The 23,328-nt window shown below is 42.2% G+C and overlaps 1 protein-coding gene across 1 annotated transcript in view; it reads right to left on the bottom strand.

The window, feature by feature from the left end:
• Window positions 1-23,328, bottom strand: part of NRP1 (neuropilin 1) — a 153,436-nt gene that overhangs the window by 107,484 nt on the left and 22,624 nt on the right. The gene's annotated exons all lie outside the window — the stretch shown is intronic.

Raw genomic sequence — 23,328 nt, 5'->3', positions numbered from 1 at the left:
GCCGCCACCGCCAACCGTTTGTATTCCTATGATTTCACACGGCTCTAATTTTTTTCTTCGATTATTTCCGTGAAAGTGGAATACATAAAGACATTACCTAGGCGCTGAATTCGCTTGGTCATACCTTCTGATTTATTAGCCAAGGATTATTAGAGTCGCACAATACGAAGGATTTTATCGTGTTCTAATTTCCTATAGAATTTATAATATCTCAGTATCGAGGACATTGGGTTTTAGCACATTACAAGGTGTTCAGGTTATTGCAGCAATTACTATTTTTTTTTAGATACTCGGCCTTATACTTAACCCCTCCTGACTACGGCCGGTAAAGTGGCGGTTCTGTATGGAGGAGGAGTGTTACTTTGATATGATGCAGCTTTCTACGGTAATCCGACACATAATATATGAGCTGATAATTCAATCCATCACCATATGGGGGATACTTCCTAAAGACAAGGAGACGTGTATGATTTACACATTGGAGTGTGGAGAGATGCCAAGCAGTGCAGATTGCTGATAGGAAGATACTAATATTGCCTTATGCTCAGATACTCGTGTCTATCACATTGTGGCATGGGAACAGTTTTAAGGTCATGACCAATGGCATCAATACCATAATCTTTGGATAGATGTTGGTGGAAGCAGGTGGCACCATTTCAAGGGGTGCACAGGGTGCAGTCACAACAGGGTCCATAAGCACTGGCACCAGTATTGAGATTGCAGCTTCCATCTGGCCCATAAGCCAAGGAGACCCACAGATTCCCCAAACCACACTAAGGTGGATTAAACTCCTTAGCACCCGTAACCATCACTATCAAGAATTCACTGTAGGGATGAGGTAGGGGACAAAAGATTGCACCGGGGCCCACAAGACTTCATTTATGCTACTGGGTGGAAGGCTTGTATAGTTAACGTCTGTTCCTATTGACACACCAATGCTTAAGGCAGCTGAGCATGCATGTGTTCTGAACGGGCAGAGGAAACAACTAGACTGGACATCTCTAGTAGCAACTAATCCTCCTCAAGACCGGGGGCTCCACGTTGCAAAAACGCTTTGATTAACCGTGGTGGAAATGTTGTGGCCAAAACCATAACGTTTTACATTGTACCCGCAAAGTGGCTAATCCCATCCACACAATGCAGAACAAAACCTGCAGCGTTTTTGCAAATCGAAGCATGTGAATTATGCCTACGGAAACGTTGGCACTTTTTATATAGGTATAATAGAGGCAAAACGTCCACAGAGAAAAACTCTACAGACTTTGTGCGAAAAGTGCTGCGGAAAAAAAAGTGATGCGTTTTTCGTCTACGTGGGGCCTTAGTCTAAGGGTCCATTCACATGGAGGAAAATGGCACTTTATTTGGCGCTGAATTTTTCAGCTCTAAAAAAAAGCCTCCCATTGATTTCAATGGGTTCTGCTAGCGGCCATTAAAGTAATAGGTGATAGCCCCATCAGATCATGTCCTACATTGAGCTTGGTAGGCCCGGTGACAGGTCCTCTTTGGCTTCGTTCTCACGGAGTAACGCGCCGTGCATTCAGACACGTATACACGTGTCAGAGTGTGAGCACTCAAAACAGATCCCATTCACTTCAATGTGTGCCGGCTTACGGGCGCTACACATTGAAATCATTGGGAGGCTTTTTAACCCATTGATTTCAATGTGTAGCGTGTGTGAGCCGGGAATGGGATCTGTTTTGAGCGCTCACACTCTGACAGGTGTATACGTGTCTGAATGCGCGGCGCATTACTTCGTGGGAACGGAGCCTTTAATAACAAAATGTTCAGGCATGTTAAACTACAACATGCCTGATCCTTCAATTCCCCACCATCTGCCGTACTCCGAAATGTCTCCTGCCAAAATTGTGTTAAGCCAGAATTAATCTAATGTGTGGGGCCATCTTTATACAAGTTTTTCTGTTTTTAGATATCATTTTTGGGCCAGAGGTGAAACAAGAAGCCACCTTGATTTAACCCTTTTTAATACTCCTAGTCCTTGACCAGCTTATGACCACTTGTCTTATAGAGATTGGAAATCTCAAAAATCTAGTTCTCCCAACCACACAACTCATGGTTTACACATCATGTACAGTATTAGTTTTCATGCTCCATCTTGATATGTTTCATAACAATGGTTTGGATTACTATCTGTGCCAAACAAGATCTAGTACAGGTAGGTAGCTCCAGAATCAGTCTAGAAACCAATCCAACTATAGAAGGTGACATCATTGAATTTCCATTACTGGATTCCATTCCAGCCCTACTGACTGTAATATTGTCAAGGTGCAATACCGGAAACAACCAGTGGACAGGTGTGGTGCTATTTCTGCAAAAAAGTTGCCCTGTTTTTCTAACCCTTTTTAATATTCCTAGTCCGTCAAGAGAAAGTATTCCTTCTCTCCGGTATTTTCAAAGAAATCACAGAGTGCAAACAGCATAGACGTTCACAGCCAGACCACAACAGGCTGACACGTTGGCTGAAAGCCATGTGTGCTATTCAAACAAGCTTTGTAATGCAATGTGGGATTTGAAGTAGATAGCCAGCCCTGTCTAATGAACTGTTCTATCCTGTGTGTGCCCAGATGATGTATGACTTCTTCATGGCCTCATCACATTGTAGACTCCCTGGACACTTAGCTTACTGAAAAAAACCCTTTCCCAAAAATCCATACCCATTACGGAGACAGTAAGGTGGGGCGAGACACTGTTGCCTTTGGATACGAGATGAAATTAATATGAAATACATCCTCAGAGAAGAGGCGAAGAGTAGAGCGGTCGTCTGGTTGACCTCCCTTTGTAGTCGCACAGTCCTCGCCCAATATAGACCCTCTCAGCAGAGATCTGAACCCATTTGCTAAGAAGACCCTTCCCCTCCCTTGACATAGCGCACAACAAACGCTAAATAGGCTCTTTACATGATTGAAATGTGTGTTGGTCTTTATTAGTTGGGCCACATGGGAATTTTAAGGTCACGCGCTCCCCGCCTCTTCTTCTCCCTACCCCCTACACTTGCCTTCGTACTTGTTGAAAAGGTCTTGGCTATTTCCAAAGTGATGTATGCGTGCCGGCCTGAAATGTAATACCCTTTTGTACTATCCTTAATTCAAACAAAGATTAGGTTTTATTGAAATTGAAAATCATAGCGAGACCTATAGGACGGCGGCTGGAAATAAAATCCCGAAACCTTTCTGGTAAAAAGCTGATTTATTGCCAGGATTATACAATAGGCATTCGAAAAATCTGTTCGGCCATATCTATTATGTTTAACCTTTATTGAAGAATTTGCAGTGACCCTTAGCGTGAAAATCGCATTTATTTCCCATCAGCGGCAATAAGAATTTCTCTCTAATGACAATAGACTCATTTTCGGTTCCGTTTTATCTACAGTCAGGAAACTAATTTTTCGACATACGATTAATTAACATAATGTGGATTAATAGAACAGACTAATATATAAAAAAAAAAGTCTCAAAAATTGTTGAAATTCATTGTAATGAACTCCACCGCTCCACTAGGGGGCAGTATTTTATTGAGCCATGGCTTGATAGTTTACTTGGAATTTCTGATAATGTATTTCTAGTGTTTGGAGGTTACATGGTATAATGGGAAATAGAATAACATCAATTTAGAATATTATTTTAACACAATTGAGGAGATTTATTAGTATTGTCTTGTAAAATTAGATCAAGTAGGAGGAAGATACGCTAAATTTATCGCTTCGCTTAGGTTTGGTCCTACTATAGCTAAGAAATAGAATGAGGAAAAGGGTAGAGGGTGAATTTTCTTGTTTCAAAATTATAGGTTTTAGGAGATAATTCTCAACCAAATAAGTCTCTTTCCTTTATGAAAACATGTGCATACTCGGCCAATCCAAGTGTGCATTTGCATTATGGAGTTGGAAGGAATAGCTGTAGGAGAATGAGCCAACAGCTATTGAAGGTGTATGCATACCATTAGTAACATGATCATTTAGTAAAAAGCGGCCAAGAACAAGGAGTTATGATCTGTATGTCACCATTGGGCAATGCTTCTAGGGAAGATCACATAGGACACAGGGGCATAGGATGAGGTTTCCGGAGGGAGGGTTTCTTGGGGACAAGAGATATTGTGAGAATGGGAATAGGAATCCCCCCTGTATAATATCTATTTAGTGCTTTGGACAGTATACTATCCCTAAGCAGTATACTGTTCCCAGGACTCACACAATAATATGAGTCAAACCCACTCAGTACGAGGCCCAGGTAATTGACACTAAGACTCTTTCTTTGGTCCTGGCACCTAGGTCAAAGTGAGGTTGACCCACAGAAGGGGTAGAGATTCCTAGGAGCAGTGAGTACTGAGAATCCTTACTCACCGCTCACTCTCCAGGCCCCACAGTAAGCAATGAGATAGATGGAATACTTCATTGGTTAGCAGGTCACTGCTGTCCTGAACTATCATGGTACCTGGTCAGGGGCAGCATAACTATCAAACAGCCCCCTTGTACACATCCCTTGATCATATGTATACATAGAGGTATATTATAGTGTCCTACTGTTCTATGGGTGCCATTTTACAAACCCATCCAATATGGGAATAGACCAATATTTCACCTATGTCCTTCTAAACAAATCAATTAAAGCTATTTAAAGGGATTCTATCATTAGAATCCAGTTTTTAGCTAAACCTACATCGGAATAGCCTTAAGAAAGGCTATTCTTCTCCAACCTTTAGATGTCTTCTCTGCGCCGCCGTTCCCCAGTGCTGTGAGAAAACTCTCCAGCGCTGCCTAATTGGGGTCGCCACCTCAGGCTCTGTTTGGCCAAAGGAAAATAACCAATTGCGCCCACTGTGCACAGCTGTTGGCCATTTTGCTGTGGCCCATTTGGCCAGAGGAAAATGGTGACGGACATGCACAGTTGCGGCTTTTTGAAGAAGATGTGACAGGACAAGGAAGAAGAGGCGGAGCTGGAGTGTTTTCTCGCAGCACTGGGGATGGTCCCCAGTGCTTTTTGACTGTTGGGGACCGCCCCCAGTGCTATGAGAAAACTAATTAGCATATGGACAAAAACTGGGATATCTAAGGAACGGCGGCGCAGAGAAGACATCTAAAGGTAGGGGAAGAGAAGCCTTTCTTAGGGATTTCCAACGTGGGTTTGGCTTCAAACGGGATTCTAATGATTTAGTTATTTTAAGTTAATTTTTCCATAAACCCTTTTTTATTTTAAACCTAAACGCAATTTCCAACCTCTTTGTTGCTTTTTATCCGTTTTTATTAGAATACTTTTAGAACAATGACTGCCTTGTGGCTTTGTGAAAAAAAAGGGGTAAAGTGCATTTCTACATTCCCGACAAATGCTTTAATCATGAACTACCTCTATTTTCTGGAACGAACGGCCTAAAAAAAAAAAAAGGAGTTAAAGTCGGAGGTGTTTTAAGGCTGTTAAAAGCAAAGCTGCATTCCCAACCACTAATTTATCCGTGACCCCGTCCTCCCACCATTCTCTCGCTCACCAGCTCCCTGTGATGCTCTTCAGTACAGGACCCGGGCTTGGAAAGGTTATTGATTTAATATCAAGACTTTTTCCCCTGCCAATACTTTTTTAAGTAACAGAAATTATTGGGTGTTTTTTTTTTCTATATAAATAAGCGCTCCGTGGGTGTTTTTAGAAAGCAACCTTTTCACGAGGCTTTTAAATCCCGCACGAGGCGATCCATAAAGCTGCCAAGTTCAGATTTTCAGCTATTACAGAAGCGATAATTCTTCTGTATTTCGTAAGGTGGAGTTGACATCTTACCCTTGTGCTAATTACGATTCAGGGCTCGGCTATTGTAACCGAATGTACAAAATCATTGCATGGCGGCCAATGGAAGGAAAATCCTACAGAGTCTAATTTGTCATGAGCTTAGAAAATGCAAAAATATTCATTAGGTTTCCAACGCACAGCATAAGCCGTAATGTGACAATGTATTTTCTACAGACGCGGCTTAGAGTTATAAAATATATTCAGATTTTAATTCTAGGCTTGAATTTTGGCAATGTGTCAAATTTGAAAGGAAATGGGGGTCGGAACGAAAATGGAAAAGGTTAAATATCTTCATAAATTGTCATTTGAAACATTTTCTCTCTTATTACACATCACCTCGTACCAGCTATAGACAATAGGTAATTACTCTCATGGTGTACAGGAATGCTAAAATAGAGCTGTGATTAACCAATCAAATGTGACTTCCCAACCATCCCCCAAATTCCGCTAAAAAAGTGTTTTTTGGATACACAGTACTGTGCAAATTTTTTTGGCCAGGTATGGAATAATTTTGTAAGTAAGAATGGCTTCAAAAATAGATGTTAAGGAAGAAAAGAGAAATCTAAATCCCATCAATAATTGGTGTGACCTTTGCTCTTTGGAGGAGGAGTCCTGGAAATGATGATACGGCCCCCACAGAGCCCTGATCTCAACATCATCCAGTCTGTCTGGGATGACATGAAGAGACAGAAGGATTGGAGCAAGCACATCCACAGAAGATCTGTGCTTAGTTTTCCAAGTTGGCGGGAACAACCTCCCTGCCGATCTCTGTCAAAAACTGTCTGCAAGTGTATCTAGAAGAATTGATGTAAGGCAAAGGACATTGCTTTGTAATATATTTCCACACCTGCCTCAAACTTTTGCATGGTACTGTAATTTAAGTAAAGATGACCTGTTGTCTCTCCCCGACATGACTGTCAGGGACGTAACTTGAGGGGGTGTAGAGGGTGCAATCACATCCGGGCCCAGGAGCCTTAGGGGGCCCAAAAGGGCTGGTATAAGTTAAATAGTTCACACTGGTCCCTCCCATCTACCACTAGTCCATAAGTTACTCTCACCACATGAAGTCTGATTAAACTTCTGGGGTCACCTTTCTGAATCCCTCTGATCACTGTTAGTCTCTGCGTTGTAAATTTAGTACACCTGTCCTCTGGTGAACTGGAGTGAGAAGATTTATGGCCTTCCACTGTCAAAAAAGAGAAAATTAACCCATTTATGCCAAATGGAGCAACTACTCAGAGTAAGGTCAAGGACGGAGGTTGTAGTAGAAAAGGGAAGAAAATTGCTTTGGGGGGCCCAAGCTGGACTTTTGCACCGGGGTCCTTAAGCCTCTAGTTATGCCACTGCTGACTGTCATCCTTATTAGAGATGAGCGAACACTGTTCGGATCAGCCGATCCAAACAGCACGCTCCCATAGAAATGAATGGAAGCACCTGTGACGCCGGCCGGCAAAGTCAGTGTCACAGGTGCTTCCATTCATTTCTATGGGAGCGTGCTGTTCGGAATGGCTGATCCGAACAGTGTTCGCTCATCTCTAATCCTTATATATGTACAAATAAATTGTCAACTAGGTGTTACCAGTTGAGAGGTGTCCCTTTAGACTCTCGAACTGTCCCATCAGTGCTGTCAGTGCCAGTAGGGATACACCCCTTTGACTAGTGGCATCCTAGTTGTCAATTTATTCCTAAATCTCTAGTAGAAATAAGAGAGAAACAGACTATAGCAAAGCTTTAAGACCGGAAGCTGCAAAACGTACTTCTCCTAATACAGATATATTAGAAAAATTAGAAAAATTGCTAAAAAAAATTAGAAAAATTGATAGATCCCCTTCATATTGATGTTGATTTTTTAGATTTTTAGACAAATTTCTTGGCTTTCCAACGTTTGTCTGTTTTTCCATTGGCCTTTGATGTGATCCAGTGTTGGATACAATTGAATACAATTTACTGTTGTGTTGTACCCAATGGAAGGAAATTAAAATTCCAGCTTGTACAACATTTTGTCTTTTACCAAGTACGCATATGGCCGACTGGCGACAATCGTAATGTTCGGGGCCAGACTGATGATCTATTCTTTTGCTGGTGTTTGCCACCAGGTGTTGTCTCGAAAAGTCAGACAAAGTGCTAGAAGGCAGGTAGGACCCAGCTGGTTATTTACTGCCATCTGACATCCATTTACTTCCACTATTGTAAAACCTTCCCGGGGTTTTTCTCCAACTATAGGGAACGGGCCTAACAGACATCTTTTTCTAGCTCTTCGCCCTACACATGTCACTTAAGAGAAGTAAAACGTTGACTCATGCCGTTTAATGGAAAAATAATATATGTTTGTTGTCACATTGGAGGAAAGACTCCGACAGCCTTCCACTGAATTGCTGCCCTACTTCTCTAGCCCTTATTGAGTTATGACTCTCCGAGGGCTGTGTCAATATATTGTTTCACTGTAACGTAGTGAGACATGGCAATGTGTGCAAAAACAGATTGAATGGCGTGTCCTGGGAGTCATGAATGTTCACCCTAAATATTGGACTTGTCTTCACAGAGGTCAGATTATTTTCATTTGTAAACATTCCCAACTCAATCTCCTGTATCTCCCACATGTTAATAATCAACTAAAACACCATTTAAGGACAGGGTGCGAAGAATTTCGCAGAAAGTGCTGGAAATCCACATTCCTTGCATACAGAACACAAGCACGTTGTACAGGACTCAATAGGATTCAGCTACACTGCAACGTTTACAATCCTTCATAATTCATGTACTATAGGATATCCTATATATTATGCATGTAGCAACAGTTTGCAGTCATATATGTCCGCCCAACAGGTGGGACTAAAAACCTGTTACTCTTCGCTATACACAATTTATTGTCGCATAGGACCGGCTGACCCATTATCTCATACCATGCATGGCTGATGGATCTACAGCTGTTCCTCTTAATACCCAACTGTCCCCTAAATCTTTTATAGGGAATTCAATACAAAGATAGCGATGAGACATCATACAGAGTGCACGTAGTCTGTGTTATCTTAGTAATATCATAAGTCATGGGATATTCTGAGACACAATGGTAGTGCTTAAATTGGGAAAAAATTTCAGACCCCCAGAGTATAATAATCGGAGACCCAGGGGAGGATATAAACATAAAAAACACCGTTACTTACCTCTCCCTGGCTCTGGCACTCTCCCCGTAGATGTCGGCCATCTTCAATGACGTACCGATGTCACATGAGCAGGGGCTTGCGTCGTATAAGGACGCAAGCCCTGGCCTATGTGACGTCTGGGACGTCACCAAGTAGGCCCGACGCCTTCCAGAGCCCAGGAGAGTTAAGTAACTGTGTTTTTTATGTTCCACTTCAGACATATTTTTACCGAAATGCCGCCAGAACTGAGTACCGGCCCAATTTAGCAACTGTATACTGCATAATGCTATCAAGAACACATTATGGCTTGTGTAGCCTAAAGATTAGAGATGAGCGAGTACTGTTCGGATCAGCCGATCCAAACAGCACGTACGCATTGAAACGAATGGATGCACCTGGTACTTCCGCTTTGACGCCGGCCAGCCGCTTAACCCCCCGCGTGCCGGCTAAGTCCATTCATTTCAATGCGTGCGTGCTGTTCGGATCGGCTGATCCGAACAGTACTTGCTCATCTCTACTAAAGATCATATTAAGATTCATTCTTAACTTCTTGATAGTTCTGGAACTTCACTAATATAGATACTGAAAATATTTTTACATTCTATGATCGGCCCCCAGGAGCAAAAATGGAACAGAATGGGATCATAATCCCGAGGAACCGAAAATTACAATGGTCCATCAAGACATTGGGACTACATGCTAGCACCAATAGTGTCGCAACATAGGGATCAATTATTCATCCCAAAAAGTGCATTAACCATCTCAAGGGTCACCTGTGTGACATATCCAATAGTCCCCAGTATTTGGCACCTCTGGAGGGTCACAGACTTATTTTCTTTAGCCCTATACTTACAATAGACTTAGAGCCACCCTCCTGCTCCCAATAAAATCTTGCAATAAATTCACAATTCATAGTTAAAATATCTCACTCTCTTCTTTTAATTTTTTTTTGGTACATATCTTCAAATTCCCATTCCCATTTCTGTATAATGGCCACCAACTTCTCAGACTACTCTGTGCCCACTGGTTTGGTTATCTGATACACTCCGCCCTCCTCTTGATTGGACCGGCTGAAAGGGAAGTGTCTTAGACTATCGAAACACAATGTGCACAGAGTGGTATGGGAAGCTGCGGCCATTTAACAGAATTAAGGAGGGGACTGGGAATCAGAGGGACCACACCAGAATTTTTATTGTGAAGTAGAGGGTTACTTTAATCTGCTTTGGATTTGACTACTTTCCCTTACACTGGAACTTTTTACATTTTTGCTTTTTGGCTGAGGGTTCCATATTAAGGCGTATCACTATCAGGGGGGTAACTTGACGGGGTGCAGAGGGTGCAGTCACACCGGGGCCAGGAGCCTTGTGGGCCCATAAGCACTGGCATCAGTATTGAGATTGCAGCTTCCATCTGGCCCATAAGCCAAGGAGACCCCCAGATTACCTGAACCACACTAAGGTGGATTAAACTCCTTAGCCCCCGTAACCATCACTAGCAAGAATTCACTGTAGGGATGAGGTAGGGGACAAAAGATTGCACCGAGGCCCACAAGACTTTAGTTACACCACTGGTCACCATGCTAGTATGCAAGCATCACTGATCCAACCCTACCCAGAAACCGATCGACTAGGGTGTTTTTTCAATTAGGACTTGGAAATAAGGAGAAATTTTTGGTCATTTGGAAAGTATCAAGACATAAGTGCAACATAAAAAGTAAAGATAATCCCGATTGTTCCCATGTACGGTCGGTCACGATTTTTCGAATTATTAGCCTATTTCTTTCTTTTGTGCTCTTTTTTGTTCCACTTACAATAGCCCATTAAATATTTATGAGACAGCAAGGGTTGGAAAATGCACAACACATTTGTGCGCTGAGAAGTCATTGTCACCTGTGGAGAGGAATGCTTTCTAAATTACACTGCTGCTGCCTTGCCGTGCACCCTCACACTTCTCGCATCTTGGTGGGATTGCAGCTTTAAGAGACAAAGCTCTGCAAAGTCCCTCTGAATCCAGTTAGCACCTCATTGACACGAGTCCATGCCTTCCAAGCACCTGCAGTCTGCATAGGGTCTGCACACTATTAAACAGTCTTGTGGAAGTCATTGCAATGTATACAGACAACATCTCACTATCAGTTCATGGTATGCCAAACATATGTTTAGTGTCAAGGCTCACCGAATGGATAACACAAACATTTTTGCAACGGTAGAAGCCAAGATATTCATGGCCCATATGTAAGTGCCACTACAGCAAGTGATAGGAATGGTAATAATATAATCTATGTTATAGTTGTCTGTTGTTTAGTCTATGGTTTAATTCACTCTCACTCTTTACTATAGCTATAGTGGGTATCAGACTAAGCCTTGTCAGAAATACAATATTTTTGTAAGCCCAATAACCATTGCATAGGACAGCACTATGCAATAAAAATATTAAAAACTGGTGGCAATAAGAACAGTGGTAGTGCCCTTACGGCCTGCGTCCTGGGTCATGTGACGTCTGACGTCATTGAAGATCGACTACTTTGGAGGCCGACAGCGTAGGAGACGGGAGATAGGTGAGTAACAGAGGTTTTTTTTAATGTTTTTCTCCCCCTGAGTCTCCGATTATTATACTCTGGGGTCTGAAAAGAGTATAATAATTGTTTATGGGTGTCCACAGTGGGACATAATACTGTGTGCAGGGGCCACTAAGGGACATAATACTGTGTGCAGGGGCCACTATGGGACATAATACTGTGTACAGGGGCCACTATGGGGGATAATACTGTGTGCAGGGGACACTATGGGGGATAATTCTGTGTGCAGGGGCCACTATGGGGGATAATATTGTGTGCAGGAGACACTATGGGGGATAATACTGTGTGCAGGGGCCACTATGAGGGATAATACTGTGTGCATGGGCCACTAAGGGACATAATACTGTGTGCAGGAGCCATTAAGGGACATAATACTGTGTGCAGGGGCCACTAAGGGACATAATATTTTGTGCAGGGGCCACTATGGGAACATAATACTGTGTGCAGGGGCCACTATGGGGGATAATACTGTGTGCAGGGGCCACTATGGGACATAATACTGTGTGCAGGGGCCACTATGGGGGATAATACTGTGTGCAGGGGCCACTATGGGGGATAATACTGTGTGCAGGGGCCACTATGGGACATAATACTGTGTGCAGGGGCCACTATGGGGGATAATACTGTGTGCAGGGGCCACTATGGGGGATAATACTGTGTGAAGGGGCCACTATGGGTCATAATAGAGCGCGCAGGAATGCGTAGGAAGGGGTCGGTCGAGGTCTTCGGCATCGGTGTCGGTGGGGGGGCATGTCAAAAGTTCGCCACGGGTCCCGCCATTCCTAGTTACGCCACTGCTCTGGACTCTTAATAATTCGGAACTGGCATAGATTTCCTATCTAGTAAATTTCCTAAAAAGTGGCAAGCGAGGCATAAAAAAGGTCCATGCACCAAAAAAGCACCAAAGCTATTTTCATCTATGCCTTGAGAGAATAGTAAATTTCCCCCAATGTTTTTGTGCAAACGCATATCCTAGCATGACCCGCCTGACTATCCTGGTTTCCTCCTGATTTTTTTTCGAACATTTGTCTCCATTTAGAAACGTTTCTACCGTCGTCCTTGAGTTGATGCTGAGAGAGTCTACTGAAGCGTTCGACTTGAATCAGGTTTTTACGGGCCATCTAATGTAATTAATCTGTTTCCAGGACACACAACTTTCCCTGGATTTACCTGTTCCCATAAAATATGTAGCGCAGCTGACAGACACTAAATACAACAGCTCAAGTACAGAACGGTTTAATCAAGAATAAAAGAAAAACACATTCATTATCTTCAGAGAATTGAATGTTTGCCATCTGCCGAAATGCAGAGCAACCAGAAGGAGCGAAAAAATAACATAAAACCCTTCGGAGCTCATTCATACCATGAAAATGCAAAATGGCTTATTTTATTCAATTGACATCATTCGAAAATATATTCCCAAACTCCAGATTTGGCACTAACTTTATAGCCGAGTGTCTCGTAATGTATAGCCTTAATATTGAGAAGTTTTATCAGATCAGATCTACCACTTGAGTGTAACCATAGACATCCGAATCGTCTTATTGATTAACTTTTTAGGCAAATACTGAAAATCCAGTTTGGACCAAGATAGGGTTGCAATGCTTAGATTTTGGGGGCTCTGCTGGACTCCCATCTTATGATCATTCCACCTTCAACATCAACATATTGGTGAGGTCAAGGTCTTCTCCATAGTGAGCATGTAGAAGAAAGAATCCATGTGCTCCGTATTCCGCATTCTGGCAGTGGAATAATTTATTTTGGAACATCAATGCCACATGATCCCACCATTCAGAAGATCCACCAAGGAACATCATTGTTGAACCCATTGGTGGGCCAGACGTTGGACCCAAACATGGGCAAAAACTGGCAGTTATACTTCAGCTAAATGGGTTTTCTAGCCTAAAAAAAATGATCATTCCACCTTCAACGTCAATATATTGGTGCAGTCAAGGTCTTCTCCATAGAGAGCATGTGGTATGAGATTGGCGGGCTGTGACACCCAACATTTCCACCGCTCAGTTGTCCTTAATATCCGATGCACAGATAATGGAGCAGAAAGCAGACAGCTTAGTTCTCTATGTAGAGGCTAAGGCTGTGGTCATGCTAGTGTTTGTTGACCATTCAGGTATACCATCCCTCATTCTGCTTAAAATATGTGGAGAGAATGGTCTGCAAGCAAGACCTTTGTCTCTGCCGATTTCAGGAAGAAACTGTGCGGAAAGTCGTCAGACCCTATTATAGTCTATGGGGTCTGAGGGTTTCTGCAGGTACCCGCTTTTTAAGCGGATAGGGCGGATAGGGCTTCCACTCCAAAGCGGACCAGAAGGATGCTAGTGTGAACCTAGCGTCAGCTGAGCATCCTTTTGATTTGATCTGCAGTAACCCCGTATGACCACTAAAGGTAAAACGGCGCTGTTTGCTTCCTGCTCCATTCTCTGTGTATCAGCTGCTGAGAAAAGCCAATCGATGGGGTTCCATGTGTTAGACCTTCACCCATCTGATATTGAAAGCTTATTTATAGGATAGGTCATCAATATTTTTACCTGGAAAATCCCTTTAAGGTTACACCTCGAAGATTGGGTAAATTCTATAGAAACCTAGTTTATAGCTTATTGGTGATCTAGACCTGCTACGACTTATGGGACTACATTGGCAAAAGTGTTGTCCATGACCCAGATACAGAATAAAGGAATTTTTTGCTATTCTATGAACTCACACAACACATTGAGCTGATTTCCCAGAAGTGTTTGTGAATGTCACATAATATCATGTTGTATATGGGGTAAGTGCATTTTAGCTACATTATTCCTCAGTGTCAGTTCTCTGGTGAGTATTCTCTTCGTACCCAAGAGTCTAGCTATACCCCTGATATAAAGAACCAGCCAAACACTTCATTCCCCCCATGTGAATGAGGTGCTAAGTAGATTCAGGAGGGCTGCGTGCAGTTTGTGTACGTGTAAGCTCTTCTTGTAGTAAACCACATGCAGAAACCTATTTCCTGAAATTAGTTCACCCTCTCACATTTTACCAGCGCCGGTATTTGTCAGTCCCACCAATGTATCCTATATACGGTATGTCTAGTAGGTACAGTCAGAGTCATTTCAGGGTCTATGAATGTTATTGCTTTGTCTTTATTTCCTATGGACCTTTGGACCCCTTGTTTATCAGACTATCCCATCATTGGAATGGTTGCAGCAGCAGGAGACGAGTGTGCTGACCTTGCAGCAGGCAGTGACCTATTCTTATGTCTTACTTCTATGGAAAAAACTAACTTCAGCTGAGCCTTAGGGAGGACAGATCAGCATGAGATATGATCAAAGGATGGGAAACCATACAAAAAGGAAGTCACAAACTCATGGAGACTTATATGGAGGGGAGTACGGGATCCCTAAGAAAATAAAAGAAATGTATGGCCAGTTTTTTTTACATCTTTGCATTAAACCAGATAGTTATTTCACTATCTATCTATCTATCTATCTATCTATCTATCTATCTATCTATCTATCTATGTAAATAGCACAGCCATGGCCAAAGACAGCAATAGAGGGCTATGGGAGAGTTTTGTAGACATGTTCTGTACAGAGACGGAGAATAGATAAGGCGTGACATCATCTATTGTCAGTAGTGGTTACAATGATGGGTCAGTGGTGTTATCTATCAAGGTGTTGTCTTCTATTGTAATCCTGTAAAAGAGACTGTTGCAATGAAAACCCTATAGAATTTGCAAGTGTCTGTCTATTATTAGGTTTGGTGGTATGAGTGATAATTGCAGGTCATAGAACTTTTGTTAAAACAAATATGGAAAACTGTATAAAAAACATCAAAAACTATTTAAAAACACGTTTCACTTAACCCCTTCCCGCCGATGGCATTTTTTGATTTTCGTTTTTCGATTTTGACTCCCCTCCTTCTAAACCCCATAACTTTTTTATTTCTCTGCTCCCAGAGTCATATGAGGTCTTAATTTTTGCGGGACAATTTTTTCTTCATGATGCCACCATTAATTATTCTATATAATGTACTGGGAAGCAGGAAAAAAATTCAGAATGGGGTGGATTTGAAGAAAAAATGCATTTCTGCGACTTTCTTACGGGCTTTGGTTTTACGGCGTTCACTGTGCAGCCAAAATGACATGTCCCCTATATTCTGTGTTTCGGTACGGTTCCAGGGATACCAAATTTATATGGTTTTATTTACATTTTGACGCCTAAAAAAAATTCCAAAATGGTGTTAAAATTTTTTTTTTCTAAAAGTCGCCATATTCCGACGGCCGTAACTTTTTTATACATAGGTGTACGGGGATGCATAGGGCGTCTTTTTTTGAGGGGCCGGGTGTACTTTTTAGTTCTACCATTTTCGGGAAATGTTATTGCTTTGATCACTTTTTATTCAAATTTTTATCAGAATTAAAACAGTGAAAAAACGGCGGTTTGGCACTTTTGACTATTTTTCCTGCTACGGAGTTTACCGAACAGGAAAAATATTTGTATAGATTTGTAGAGCGGGCGATTTCGGACGCGGGGATACCTAACATGTATATGTTTCACAGTTTTTAACTACTTTTATATCTGTTCTAGGGAAAGGGGGGTGATTTGAACTTTTAATAATTTTTATATTTTTGTTATATTTTTTTTTACTTTTTTTTTATTTTTTTTTTGCATTTATTAGACCCCCTAGGGGTGTTGAACCCCAGGGGGTCTGATCACTAATGCAATGCATTACAATGCTAATGCATTGCAATGCATTGCAAAAAAGCATCATCTCTTTTGCAGGCTGTATACACCAGCCTGCAAAAGAGAGAATTTGCAGACCGGCTGGGAGCCTTTAACAAGGCTCCCAGCTGTCATGGCAATGGGGGGTCGGCCCTGGAGCATGCTCCAGGAGCCGGCGATCTATGCCAAAATGGCGGCGCCCATGCGCCGCCGGGAAAATGGCGCCTCCGGCCCCTTTGACAGCAGCGCCGGAGGGGTTAATGCCTCCGATCGGTCCGGGGACCGATCGGAGGCATGAGAGCCGGTTGTCTACTGCTTAAAGCAGTAGACACCCGGCGGCTATGACGGCCGCCCGGCTCCCGGGCGGTCGCCATAGTTACAGACCCGACACGCGCCGTACTATTACGGCGCATGTCGGGAAGGGGTTAAAAACTTTAAAAAGAAGGCCATTTTTAGTGACGCATTGCCTTTAAAGTGCCCTTTAACCCAGTGTCCAGTCATCATACATAAGTGATCCTGAAGACTACACAAGGCAGAGCCAAAATTTTGTAATTTGGTGACATCACCAATGACTACTGACCTGATATGTCTTGTTGTCAAGGAAACTTTGACTAATAAGATGTGTGTGTTGTCTAATGGTATTTTTATCATATTATGGAGACTAACATATGAGACCAGGAGAATCCATCGTCTCCCTCACGCTCTAATTGACATTATCTATAGAATGGAAACATGTCTGTGGCCCCGAGTATATAAATAGGACACGCCGGTTACAAGTCATATAGAGGAGGACATGAATTTCATCATTGCATTAAGTAATTATACCTATAGGCTCGGAGACCATGGGATTCTTATCTCTCGCCGTCTCCAGAGGACTTTGTTTCCTGTTTAGTACTGATTATATATAAAGTATATATGTCTATTATTATTTATGGTTGCATTCAACAATTTTTCTGGTTGTCTTTGGTAGGTGACCAATGCAATGACAAATGCTGAACTATGGGAACAAGGCCTATATAAAAGTGGCCAATGGATCAGTTGACCAACACAGGTCCTACTTGATCAGTAGTTTTTCCAGGCAATGTCGTTGCCTAAAGGTGACCTTACATATTGGAGAGAAGTAGTTTGATGGTTGAAGATCATCCGGTGAACCATCATCCACCTGGGCACACTTTAGTCCACATGGGTCCTAATCGTTGTCCAAACTGGTCAATGACAATGGGTGAAGGACACACCAATCTTTCCGGGAATCTTCTTCCATGGAAAGATCAATGTGGATTGTGAGTGTTGGACGAAAATTGCAAACTTGGCCAACTGAGATCATCCTTTGTTACATTGTACCCATTTTGGTTAAAAATCTACTTTGTACAATTGTGTAGGGTCTACTCTGTCCATGCTGCCGTCGTACCTGCGGATATGATCCATTGTATACTGGACTCCAACTGTTCCCACTGACTGATGAGCGTTTTTCCTTTAAGAGTTTTCCTTTAAAGTTGTTTTGGTCTACAATGTGGAAAACAAGCTGTCAGCTTAGATGGAAGATGTTTTATTCTTTTCGAAAAAGCAACACTTGGAAGCTTTTAAGACAGATGACAGCGATTGAATAATGGGAATAATTTTACATCCAGGTTCATTTAAACTCCATTTAACACAGAATAGCAAATAACCGGGGTTGTTAATTATTCAATATGTTCATTCACGTAAAGGAGCAAGATGGAGACGGAACTTGTTGTTAATGAGCCCGGTGACTTTAGTTCATTGAAGAAGGGCAAATATGTTTCATTGATAGGATAGCTAGCTCCAGGCTCCGAGCACAGTGACTAGAGATACATGCCGGGACCTGCGCTACGGTGGATGCTGAGCCAGCTGGATATTACGGTTAATGATTACTCGGGCTGCACGCTTACTCATGGAAGCATGTGTTTATGGTAACAGTATCAACAAGCGAGCGTAGGGTGAAGCTACCCACCATAGAAATGAAGTGTGGATCAGGTCATCTTCACCGGTCCACTTTCCAAGTATCCTGTTTGCCAAGGATACTTGGATACTTTCAGATACCCTACAGTGACAACTACAGTCTTGAACTAAATGGAGGCACTTAAAGAGGACCTCCAGCTCTTGAAGATTCCGCACAAAGAGTTGGTGGAGGGTCTGAGAGGTCTTCTTTAAATAAATGCCATCTTGCTTATTAGGCTACATTCACACAATAGTGATTAATGGCCATGTGATGTCTGTTTTTTTTTCACATGGCATCATTGGATTCAATATTAGTGAATGGGGATATTCACTGGACCAATATTTGGATGGTCCATTGCAATGGACTGTCAAAATAAAGGTCAATGTCCATTTTCATGGATCCCTCCATACGTACTCATATATATATGGGGGATCCGTGAAAATGGGTGCAAGACTGAAGTGAAAAAGGATATATTGCACCTCGGTCTTCTGAATGTGGGTGTAGTCATACTTGCCAATATTTAGCTAGAAGTGTGCAGAAGAATCCAGGGTGCAACATGGTGTGAAAATGTGCAACACCTGCTATGGGCAAGGCCATACCCCATTTCATAGAGCTCACAATGTACATTTTTTCCCCTATCAGTATGTCTTTTTGGAACATGGGATGGAAATCCATGCAAACACAGAGAGAACATACAAACTCCTTGCAGATGGCTTTTTGCCCTTGGTGGGACTTGAACACCAGGACCCAGCGCTGCAAGGCTGCAGTGCTAACCACTGAGCCACCGTGTGGCCCTATACCCCATTTCTTGTGACATGAACACAAAATAATCTAACCAGCCGCCTTTTCAGATGTCACCGGAACAAAAGTCACATATAAAATGATTGCCCGCTCTTCCAGGAGTCTGGGAGGTCACTCCTTCTTGCGGGAGCCTCCGATACGTTCCAGGAGAGTCGGCAAGTATTAGTCAGCCTCTGCTTAACATCACAGAAGGGTCCCAAGATGAAGAATCCCTACTATGATGTTCATGAGTCCTAATAGGACAACTGGAAAGAGGTTGTCCAGATAAGAATCCCTTTTCATTTTTACAATGGTTATGATAAATTTCCCCCATTGTGGTTCTACTTTCTTAAATAGAAACGTCAGTATGTCTCTTACACTATTGTATTTGCTTTGTATGCAAGACATTATGTGTTTTATACAAAGGAAAAACACAAAGGTCTGTTCTCTGGAGAAAACGTGTCTTGGGCATATTGCTCACTTCCGGGCTGTCAGCCACTTTGTCTGAACAGATACATAGGAAAGCTGTTGCCTGGTGTCGAGCCTGACTAATAGAGATAGAGATGACAAGCAAGGAATGACTGTCTGTGGCCAGATATTAGTTAGACTGGTATAAAGTAGCGCTGTCATTACTAGGGTTGAGCCGATCATTTTTAAAATCCGATTTTCGTTCATTTTCCAGCCGTGAAATTTGCTCGGTCGCCGATCGGGATGCGATCTTTCCCGATCCCGATCACTCAACCCTAGTTACTTTATGTTTATGGAGTAGGGTTGAGCAGATCTTGAGATTTCAGGATTGTTTTCCCAATCCCGATCGCAACCCTAGTCATTACCCTGTATTATGATTGTAGCAACTAATACAGAATATGAACCTATCTGCTAAACTAATACTGATATATAGACCAGGGATGTACTTAGATGAGCTATGGATATAATGTGACAGTGGGAGATTGGGATTCTGAGTTATGCCTCTGCTGAGTAGTGAATAAAATAATGCAAAAAGGAAATAAAAACATAACTGGCACAACGCCACCTTGTGGTCACTTTATCATGAAAAAAAAAAAAAAATTGTATATATTTATTATTACTCCCCAGTATTAATAATACAAAACCTTGACACAGCTATAGGTTACGGTTAGGGGTTAGGTTTCAATAAAACACCTCTTGACGAAAAGCGTACAAGAAATCGGAGGTGAGACTCTCCGAATGCAGATAACAACCCGGAACAGACCTCAAATATCTTAAAATTTCACATCATTGAAATGGCAGGGGCATAAAATACATTAGAAAAATAAATCCCCATATAAGTTTGACTCCCACCTTGTACTGAATTTCTGTGATCTCGCCTTTTATCGTTGCATCATGCTGTTTTCCTCTCTTCGAAACCGTTCAGAAGTCATACTGTTCTCAGTGTGGCGTATTTTTCAAAGTATGGGATCAATAAGGAAAATAACCTTAAATGCCTCTGGGGTCATCCTTCCATTTCTTTTAACTTGGTTGAATTTCCCTTGAAACGTTCTAAGCCTCGGTAACAATTTACAACAATTGTAGGGATATTTGCAGGTTGCTATTATGTAAATATAATATAACAGTAGCGTCCAGGAGAATTGACATTGTTGTGTATTCTACCTGCTCGATGTAGATTTTGCTCCATATACATGGAAATGTAAAATTATAATTTGCTCGATGACCAAATTGGACAACATCTGGCCAATAACATGGTCGAGTGCAGAAGACTTCACATGTGGCAACCATCCAATGTTATAATTATAGTCTGATATCTAAGGTGAATATTAGTGGGTAAGGTGGGCCTATTAAGCCCTGCCATGTGTGCATTTGCCTAATTTTAGTTCCAGTTTTTGGACATTTCTAGACACAATCGGGAGGATTTGGTAAGACTGTAATTTTCTATGCCAGTCTTAATCAGCTTCTGTTCTGGTCCGAGGTGCACCGTAAAGATTAGGAGGTCTCTCTGCATCTTGAGTGGTCCCTGGCTGGCTTAGATTTAATTTTTTGGAACAAGTTATATTCTATCTGTTGAGTCGAGGCATCCTTACCCCACTCAATCCACTGAAGAAATTAGACACACTGGCATATCGTACGAATCTATGTATAAGATATATATATATTATCTAGTTATTAGAGATGGGCGAGTAGTATTAGATCGATTAGGTAATCGATCGAATACTACGGTATTCGAAATACTCGTACTCGATCGAGTACCACTTGCTATTCGAATGTAAAAGTTCGATGCAGAACCAGCATTGATTGGCCGAATGCTATACAGTCAGCCAATCAACACTGGTTCTTCTCCTACCTTGTAGTGCGGGCATGTGCAGTCGGCTCTGCCCAGGATCAATGCCTGGCAGAGTGAATTCAGAGCCGGAAGACGCCGCGGGGACGCTGCAAGGAGAAGACTTCTCGGAGGATCCAGCCCGACCCTTACTCGTGGACTTGGTAAGTATAATTTGATCGAACGTTGCCTACCCCTGAAATGAGCATTTTCCCCCCATAGACTATAATAGGGTTCGATATTCGATTCGAGTAGTCGAATATTGAGGGGCTACTCGAAACGAACATCAAACCTCGAACATTTTACTGTTCGCTCATCTCTACTAGTTATAATATAGGTCAACTTTGTAAGGAATTAATAAAAAAGTTACTACCTGGAACAAACTAGAACCAAGCTGTCAAAGGATTGACGACAGATGGTGCCAAAACTACATGGAATGAGCCTCCATTGCCCCAAGCTCTTCCATAGTTGATGACCATTCTTAATCTCCATGGGGTCAATTCTTAAATTCTTCGTCACGGCTTGTATTTTACTAACTAGGTACCAAAATAAAAGGTAACGCACAGGAAACAAAGTCATTACACCGTAGAAAGGAATGTCTATGGCTCACTCCCAATGATCTCATGGCTTTATTCATCATTTTCAAAGCCATTCTTTGTATTAGGAAAGCGAATAGAAAAATCCCCCCACCACTATAGTATATAATGTAACGTGAACTATATCTCTAAGGTGCTCGCCACTAAATTCTTGACTTTTAAAGTTGGTATGGCTGTCTGTAACTTTCACACAACATGATATTGTCACAGGATAGTCACATCGCAAAAGAGGTCAAAGGACGAGTATGGAGTAGAGTTCAACTTTTGTTTGTGCCGTATATTGACTTTTGTTAGAACACAACACGAGAAAATGTTGTCTACATGGAATTGCACAAGGTTGCGCTGAATGGCTCGAGCCAAGAAGCCTTCTTATGTTGGCCATCTTACAGCAGAAAATTTGACCTTATCATTTGTTTTTCCAAGTAATATTTCTTTACAGGACTCTAAGGGCAAATTATCTCTTTTCCCCTACTAAATGAATATGGACACTTAGCCAAGCATGCATGTTTATAAAGAGTTTAGGGGAGATAGTTGTGTAAGGGTTGGATTATGGAGCGTAATCCACGTGATAATCCGGCCCCAACAATGGTGGTCTATGGAGACCACCAGGCTCACGGAAAAAAGAAGTGGGTTGCCCTTTCTTCAGGCGGATTGAGCCGCGGTGTCCGCCTGGCGGCAGCAACCTCCGGGGTTGGCCCATTCATCTGAGCCGGAGGGGGAAGCCGTGACAGTTGGGTTTTGACCCGAGAGTAACGCGGCTCCCCGTGTGCCAAAATCTGCCATACTGCCCCCCGTGTGAACTTAGCCTAAAGCTTCTCATACAGAGTTGCGGGATTTCCACTTGTGCTATCATTGTTCCTACATGAAATAAAGTGCCAGAGGAGTCAGACAGTGGCTTATTCCCTTCTCCCTATTGAGAATACATGCATGCCTGGCTCGGCAAATGAACATAGCTGTTGGCTGAATAAGCCCTTAGCTAACTAAGCCTTTAGTCTCAACTATGTGAATGGTAATGACAACTCATGTACAAATGTAGGGCTCACGTAGGGACAGAGTACAATCTAGTACATTGGTTGGATTTACTGATCTGAACTACTCAGGAGACAGCACTCCTTGCTTGAAGATGCAAGTAGCATCATAGATCACTTGGGGTCCCATATCCCTAGGCTTGGACTGGGAATTCTAGCTCATGTATGAACCAGATATTCCAATTTGGATCACCTTGCATGCAAGTATCATCTAAATGAATGCAGACTGACCCAAGATCCAGATCCTAGTGAATGTACAGTCACATGGTCTCCATGTTCTACATATGTTTGCCATTGACATCTAAATAATTTAGGAGTTCTTGCTGAAGCGATGAAGAAAGTCCACAGTAAATGTGTCTTTACATTGTACATTAGGAGTTTCTCGACAGATTGTAAGTAATTAACTCTAAGTGAAGTTTCCCCCACGAGACGTCTTGGCGGGTCCTTCATTA

This window comes from Leptodactylus fuscus, chromosome 4 (assembly GCF_031893055.1).
Source record: "Leptodactylus fuscus isolate aLepFus1 chromosome 4, aLepFus1.hap2, whole genome shotgun sequence".
In the NCBI taxonomy this organism is placed as follows: Eukaryota; Metazoa; Chordata; class Amphibia; order Anura; family Leptodactylidae; genus Leptodactylus; species Leptodactylus fuscus.
The sequence above is the reverse complement of the archived record's forward strand: the minus strand, read 5'-3'. Positions and strand labels throughout refer to the sequence as shown.